The 8,493-nt window shown below is 44.3% G+C and overlaps 1 pseudogene; it reads left to right on the top strand.

Moving 5' to 3' along the window:
- Positions 1 to 7,163: 7,163 nt before the first annotated feature.
- LOC149970626 (diacylglycerol O-acyltransferase 2 pseudogene) lies at positions 7,164 to 8,270 on the top strand (annotated as a pseudogene).
- The last annotated feature ends 223 nt before the right edge of the window (positions 8,271 to 8,493 follow it).

Genomic DNA, 8,493 nt, shown 5'->3' with positions numbered 1-8,493 from the left:
TGCAACATTTACCTGGAGCTAACTCTGCAGATAGCACTACTGGGAGATTTTGAAAAGTCAGACAATCGAGCAATAATATAATAATACCTTCAGCAAATGTGTTGGTCTTTCATTTACAATCTGTAGAAAATACGACAATAGAAAGATTCAGAACTTTTGTGAAACATCACAGCACAGTTGAAAAATGTGACTCGTTTCAGGAAACTAGGCGTATGTCACAGGAGAGCCATTTGAATATAAGCTTTTTTTAATCAAAATGCGTTTGTCAGAAATGCCTTCTGGAACATGTGAGCTTCATGTGTCTTAATAACAAACTTGCATGCCATCTTTAAATACAATACAATTGTTAAATTACGAGCCTAGTTGGTTTACCCACAGAAAAAGGGAGAAACCTTCACGCTAGCCATGATTGGCTGAGATAATGAGTGGGCTTGACATGCCGATAGACGAGTTCAGATTGGTCCGCTATATAGCACCCTTCTGTCTATTTGAGCTGGTCAGTATGTGTAGGTAATCCTGTCTAAAGGGGCTCTAAAAAAATACATATTGTGTAGAACTGTATAAGCGTTGCTCTCCACTTTCTGGAGGACCGAGTTTTGAAATGAGTGGAGTATGATAGCTAAAGAGATGGAGAACATACCTGTCTCTGGATTACATCTTCAAGGGCAACCATGGCACCTGACAGGGAGAAGCATCCATCCATGATGTAAGATAGTCTAGCTAGCTGCATTTTCAGATATTACATGTTTTTAATTTCGACAAAGTTGTTTTAATTTCAAGTTAAAGTGTAATGTTAGCTATCTAGCTAACTTTAGCTGGCAGACTCGCTAGCTAACGTTACGTGTATGATCTTATTATTTGTATCTCAGAGCCATTTGCTTTGCTAGGTATAGCCTAATGTTAACTAGCCAACATTGAACCTGGTTAGCAGATTCATGCAGGGTAGTAACATCATGAGCTGGGATTTTTGTTCATTGTTTAGCTAGCTAACTGTGACTAACCCCATTCCGTACGAAATTTGTGCAACCGCAACATTGAAATGAGGCTGCAATGAAAACTAATGGGACTGTAGCGACTGTGTTGGCATCAAAATCCTGGGTGTGAACTACGTTCCTATTCAAACGTTGATTGACATGGTAATGACCCGATAGTATTGGAGAAAAGTTGAACAAATAGGCCCCTCTGACACTGTACGTTAAATTGTGACGTGTCATGACATAACGTGCTATTATGCAACTCATTCTGTGTCAGACAGCCTCTTTCCACCAGGTGCTTCTCTCGCAGACTAAAAACAAGGGACAGTGTAAAGGGGTAAAGGGGATACCTAGTCAATTGTACAACTGAACGCATTCATTTTTCGCGTCATCACTGCAATTTCAGCAAGCCATGACACCCACCATCTCCGGTTGTTCTGAAACATAAGATGTGCAACTTATTTTAATAAAATATATTTACCCTCAGAGAAACTAAGCTCATTGATTGCACCCAAAACTATAATTTTTATTGATAGGATTCATAAATATCCAACAATGATTAAGACATGAGGAATCCAAAAATAATTGTCAAAATCCACCCCCGGACCCCCAAAACCAAACCATGTTCTTCATACTATTTATTCCCTGTGAATCTGGTGGTAGTCATTTTCCCATGTTCAGAGTAATAAGCCATTGAAGTCGCTTGCCTTATTTTCCATTTCAAAAATGGAATGGATGTAAAAATGGAACAGATGAAGCAGAGGGCTACAGATGAAGGATCTGGGGGGTGGACTCTATAGTTTGGTTTGGAGTCTCAGGTAGACATTGTAGTTTGGTTGCTCTGGTAATGACAATCCCCCCCGAGGACAACTTTGGAACAACCTTAGAGATCCTAGATAGAAGGGTGAGGAGGGATGCAAAACATGATAAGCCTTGTAATGCACAGTGCCATGCAGAACAAAGAGGAACGTTCTTCTTCGATGAGGTTTAACAGCGGTTGGCATCCAATAAAAGTTGCATTACCGCCACCTACTAGACTGGAGAATACACAGTGTATTCGGAAAGTATTCAGACCCCTCTACTTTTTCCATATTTTGTTACATGACAGCCTTATTCTCATTTTTTTTTTTTTTTATCCACAGCCATCTACACACAATACCTCATAATGATTAAGCGAAAACAGGTTTAGAGATTTTTGCAAATGTATTAAAAAAATACCTTATTTACATAAGTATTCATCCCCTTTGCTATGAGACTCCAAATTGAGCTCAGATCCAGCCTGTTTCCATCGATCATCCTTGATGTTTCTACAACTTGATTGGAATCCACCCGTGGTAAATTCTATTGATTGGACATGATTTGGAAAGGCACACACCTGTCTATATAAGGTCCCACAGTTGACAGTGCATGTCAGAGCGAAAACCAAGCCATGAGGTTGAAGGAACTGTCCATAGACTGAGACAGGATTATGTTTAGGTGCAGATCTGGAGAATGGTACTAAAAAATGTCTGCTGCATTGAAAGTCCAAGAACACAGTGGCCTCCATTAATAAATGGAAGATGTTTGGAACCGCCGAGACTCTTCCTAGAGCTGTCCGCCCTGCCAAACTGAGCAATCGGGAGAAAAGGGCCTATGTCAGGGAGGTGACCATGAACCTGATGGTCACTCTGACAGAGATCTAGAGTTCCTCTGTTGAGATGGGAGAACCTTCCAGTAAGACCACCATCTCTGCAGCACTCCACCAATCAGGCCTTTTATGGTAGAGTGGCCAGACGGAAACCACTCCTCAGTAAAAGGCACATGACAGCCCGCTTGGAGTTGGCCAAAAGAAGCACCTAAAGGACTCTCAGACCATGAGAAACAAGATTTTCTGGTCTGATGAAACTAAGATTGAACTATTTGTCATGAATGCCAAGCGTCACATCTGGAAGAAACCTGGCACCATCCCTACGGTGAAGCATGGTGGTGACGGCATCATGCTGTGGGGATATTTTTCAGCGGCAGGGACTGGGAGACTAGTCAGGATCGAGGCAAAGATGAATGGAATAAAGGACAGAGAGATCCTTGATTGAAAGTCCTGACTGGGGCAAAGGTTCACCTTCCAACAGGACAATGACCCAAAGCACAGAGCCAAGACAATGCAGGAATGACTTTGGGACAAGTCTCTGTATGCCCTTGAGTAGCCCAGCCCGAGCCTGAACTTGAACCTGATTGAAATCTCTGGAGTGACCTGAAAATAGCTGTGTAGCGGCACTCCCCATCCAACCTGAGAGCTTGAGAGGATCTACAGAGAAGAAATGAGAGAAACTTCCCAAATACAGTTGTGCCGAGCTTGTAGCGTCTTACCCAAGAAGACTTGCCAAATCGCTGCCAAAGGTGGTTCAACAAAGTACTAAGTAAAGGGTCTGAAAACGTATGTAGTATTTTTGTTGGTAATGTTTAATAAATTAGCAAACATTCATAAAAACCTGTTTTTGCTTTGTCATTATGGGGTATTTTGTGTATATTGATGGGGGGGAAAAACTATTTAATAATTTTTTTAATAAGGCTGTAACGCAACAAAATGTGAAAGTCAAGGGGTCTGAATACTTTCCGAAGCACTGCACCTTGCTTGAAAATAATCAACAAATACCCTAACAGAGAACCCTACACTCAAAATCCACCAGCCTACTCCACTATTTAAATATCTAGTCTTACCTCAAGCCAACATCCTTAAAAGGATGGGACACCACCACGCAACACACCCTGTAACCTTTCTCACGCCAAGTCTCGTACACCAAAATAGCTCTCTGCAGCTGCCACCACAACCTACATTTTCTGTGACTTAAGTTCAATCCCTGCAGTACAGTTGATAACCAATGCTATAAATGCAAAAAATCCAATGTTACTGAAGCATACATGTATATAATTTAGCTTATCCCTCTGTACTAGGGGGATAACCCGTTCAAAAAATGCAGAACTAAGAACAGATACAGCCCTTGGTTCACCCCAGACCTGACTGCCCTCGACCAGCACAAAAACATCCTGTGGCGGACTGCAAAAGCATCGAATAGTCCCCGTGATATGCAACTGTTCAGGGAAGTCCGGAACCAATACACGCAGTCAGTCAGGAAAGCTAAGGCCAGCTTCTTCAGGCAGAAGTTTGCATCCTGTAGCTCCAACTCCAAAAAGTTCTGGGACACTGTGAAGTCAATGGAGAACAAGAGCACCTCCTCCCAGCTGCCCACTGCACTGAGGCTAGGTAACACGGTCACCACCGATAAATCCATGATTATCGAAAACTTCAATAAGCATTTCTCAACGGCTGGCCATGCCTTCCGCCTGGCTACTTCAACCTCGGCCAACAGCCCCGCCCCCCCCGCTGCTCCTCGCCCAAGCTTCTCCAGGTTCTCCTTTACCCAAATCCAGATAGCAGATGTTCTGAAAGAGCTGCAAAACCTGGACCCGTACAAATCAGCTGGGCTTGACAATCTGGACCCTCTATTTCTGAAACTATCCGCCACCATTGTCGCTACCCCTATTACCAGCCTGTTCAACCTCTCTTTCATATCGTCTGAGATCCCCAAGGATTGGAAAGCTGCCGCAGTCTTCCCCCTCTTCAAAGGGGGAGACACCCTGGACCCAAACTGTTACAGACCTATATCCATCCTGCCCTGCCTATCTAAGGTCTTCGAAAGCCAAGTCAACAAACAGGTCACTGACCATCTCGAATCCCACTGTACCTTCTCCGCTGTGCAATCTGGTTTCCGAGCCGGTCACGGGTGCACCTCAGCCACACTCAAGGTACTAAACGATATCATAACCGCCATCGATAAAAGACAGTACTGTGCTGCCATCTTCATCGACCTTGCCAAGGCTTTCGACTCTGTCAATCACCATATTCTTATCGGCAGACTCAGTAGCCTCGGTTTTTCGGATGACTGCCTTGCCTGGTTCACCAATTACTTTGCAGACAGAGTTCAGTGTGTCAAATCGGAGGGCATGCTGTCCGGTCCTCTGGCAGTCTCTATGGGGGTGCCACAGGGTTCAATTCTCGGGCCGACTCTTTTCTCTGTATACATCAATGATGTTGCTCTTGCTGCGGGCGATTCCCTGATCCACCTCTACGCAGACGACACCATTCTATATACTTTCGGCCCGTCATTGGACACTGTGCTATCTAACCTCCAAACAAGCTTCAATGCCATACAACACTCCTTCCGTGGCCTCCGACTGCTCTTAAACGCTAGTAAAACCAAATGCATGCTTTTCAACCGATCGCTGCCTGCACCCGCATGCCCGCCTAGCATCACCACCCTGGATGGTTCCGACCTAGAATATGTGGACATCTATAAGTACCTAGGTGTCTGGCTAGACTGCAAACTCTCCTTCCAGACTCATATCAAACATCTCCAATCGAAAATCAAATCAAGAGTCGGCTTTCTATTCCGCAACAAAGCCTCCTTCACTCACGCTGCCAAGCTTACCCTAGTAAAACTGACTATCCTACCGATCCTCGACTTCGGCGATGTCATCTACAAAATGGCTTCCAACACTCTACTCAGCAAACTGGATGCAGTCTATCACAGTGCCATCCGTTTTGTCACTAAAGCACCTTATACCACCCACCACTGCGACTTGTATGCTCTAGTCGGCTGGCCCTCGCTACATATTCGTCGCCAGACCCACTGGCTCCAGGTCATCTACAAGTCCATGCTAGGTAAAGCTCCGCCTTATCTCAGCTCACTGGTCACGATGGCAACACCCATCCGTAGCACGCGCTCCAGCAGGTGTATCTCACTGATCATCCCTAAAGCCAACACCTCATTTGGCCGCCTTTCGTTCCAGTACTCTGCTGCCTGTGACTGGAACGAATTGCAAAAATCGCTGAAGTTGGAGACTTTTATCTCCCTCACCAACTTCAAACATCAGCTATCTGAGCAGCTAACCGATCGCTGCAGCTGTACATAGTCTATTGGTAAATAGCCCACCCATTTTCACCTACCTCATCCCCATACTGTTTTTATTTATTTACTTTTCTGCTCTTTTGCACACCAATATCTCTACCTGTACATGAACATCTGATCATTTATCACTCCAGTGTTAATCTGCAAAATTGTAATTATTCGCCTACCTCCTCATGCCTTTTGCACACATTGTATATAGACTCCCCCTTTGTTTTCTACTGTGTTATTGACTTGTTAATTGTTTACTCCATGTGTAACTCTGTGTTGTCTGCTCATACTGCTATGCTGTATCTTGGCCAGGTCGCAGTTGCAAATGAGAACTTGTTCTCAACTAGCCTACCTGGTTAAATAAAGGTGAAATAAAAAAATAAAATAAAACTACTCACACCACTCAGGATCCCACCCCCTTGACCCATCTTCCTCTACTTTCTTCAATGCCTCAGCATACGACATCTTCTGCAATACTCTAACCCTGGAAACCTCAACCTGCCTCTCTCGCTTCAGACATTTCTGATCCCCAGCCCCATGGGCACCCCTACAATTTACACATACCACTACTTTTTCCAGTACTACACATTTCTGTCTCATGCCCTTCTCCAAACTTCCCACACCTAGGAACCTCCCTCCTACACACTGCTACCACATGCCCATAAGCTTGACACCTGTAACAACGTAATGCATTTGGCACAAAAACTGATTCGGATGTAGAAATTATCCCGTACATTACTTTGTTGTGCAAAGGCTCAACATCAAAACTCAAAAGAACAGACAATGATTATTTTGTTTCACCACAATGCAATTACCACATTCGGACACTGGAGAGGTTGAAAGGACACTTGAATGTGCCCTGGATACCCCATAACACCACCACAATGTTGGAGTGAGGTTGATATGGTAGAAATTGTTTTTAATACTGTCCAACACCCAGACGTGGATCCACCTGATATCCTCCATTACCAACCACCCTTCAACTTTTCATTATATCTACAGCTACTGTTGTTCTCATGTTATCATTATCTGATTAGAAAGTGTTCTTGCTCTATCATACTGGGCACATAATGAGATACACAGATCTTCCACTCCCAGAGGTGTCCTCTTAAACAGATTATGTTCAGTTATGATGCCAGTATTGTTACTATAACTTGCACTGTAAATGATTGTACATGACTGTTTTTCCAACGTGTTGTGTAGTGGAAGTGATAGTTATCTGCAGCCTCACTTGATCTGTGATCAAAGTGTGTTCATGCAGGGTACTATTGCTATCCGGACAGTTGTGCTTCTCCTAGAGTTGCACTGTGAACAACTTTGGGAAAACTCCAGAAAAGGTTGCAGGGATAAAACATGAAAAGATTTCCTGGAGAATATCAGCGTTCTGCTAACGGTCTCCTTTTTAGGTGTGGCTTGTATCGGGTTGATGGTGTACCTTATGGTTACCCCTGTGGCTGCTGCCTTCTATCTACTTCATATGGCAGTTAAATGACCTGTGCACACCTAAAAGAGGGGGCAGAAACTGGAAAGTGTGGAAGTATGTTAGGGACTACTTCACAATTAAGTTGGTGAGGGCAGTGGAGTTGGACCCAAACAAGAACTACATCTTAGGGTATCATTCACATCTTATTGATGTGAAGGGTCTTGAGTCTTGGAGCCTTTGCCTCTTTCACCACTGAGGCCTGTGGTTTTCTGGCCGTCTTCCTTGGGGTGTGTTCCTGCCTCTGCATACTGGGTGTGCTCTTCAAAATCCCCCTCTACAGGGAATATGTTTTGGTCACAGGTGGTTGTCCAGTCAGCAAGCCCAGTCTCAAGCACTTTTTGTCTAAAAGTGGGAAAGGCAATGAGTTGGTGATTATTATAAGGGGTGCTGCAGAGCCTATGTCTGCCTGGGGTCAATATGAAGCAGAGGAAAGGCTTCATCAAGGTGGCCCTGGAGTTTGGGACTGGCCTGGTGCCCGTCTACTCGTATGGGGAGAACACTCTCTTCTACCAGGTGAACTTCTCAGAGGGCAGTGTGGATTGAAGGTTACAGCAACTCTTTAAGAAGATCATGGGCATTGCCAGCTGTCCGTTTGTGGCTGAATGCTGGCTTTAGATGCCTTACCACTGCCTATCCCCATTGTCATGGGTAGTCTTATCCCAGTGCCAAAGCGGCCTTTCCCCACTCAGGAGGAAGTGGACCACTATCATGGCCTCTACATGGAGGACCTGGCCAAGCTCTTCAATGAACACAAGACCAGCTGTGGACTCTGACAGCCATGAGCTGTTTGATCATATAGACCAATCATTTAGACTGCTCCCACAAGGCCAATGTGAATGACGTGATTTGTCATGGTGTCCTTCTCCACATTGAGGCTACTTTAACGAACGCATTCCAGCTCAGGATCTGATCCAGTGATGTCCCAATCATTAATCCCTGGATCCACCAAGCAGCATGGCTATTGGCTAATAGCTTTTCACTGCATTTACAGTAAGAATGACTACAAGGGAACAGTTGCATGTGCTTTGTTTGCAGCAATAATTTAACCATGAATCTAAATACCTCTCAGATACACTGCATTTCATAACAAACAGAGACTGAT

Source organism: Oncorhynchus mykiss, chromosome 29 (genome assembly GCF_057628025.1).
Source record: "Oncorhynchus mykiss isolate SJ-2025 chromosome 29, ASM5762802v1, whole genome shotgun sequence".
NCBI lineage: Eukaryota > Metazoa > Chordata > Actinopteri > Salmoniformes > Salmonidae > Oncorhynchus > Oncorhynchus mykiss.
This window is presented reverse-complemented; position numbering and strand designations above follow the sequence as displayed.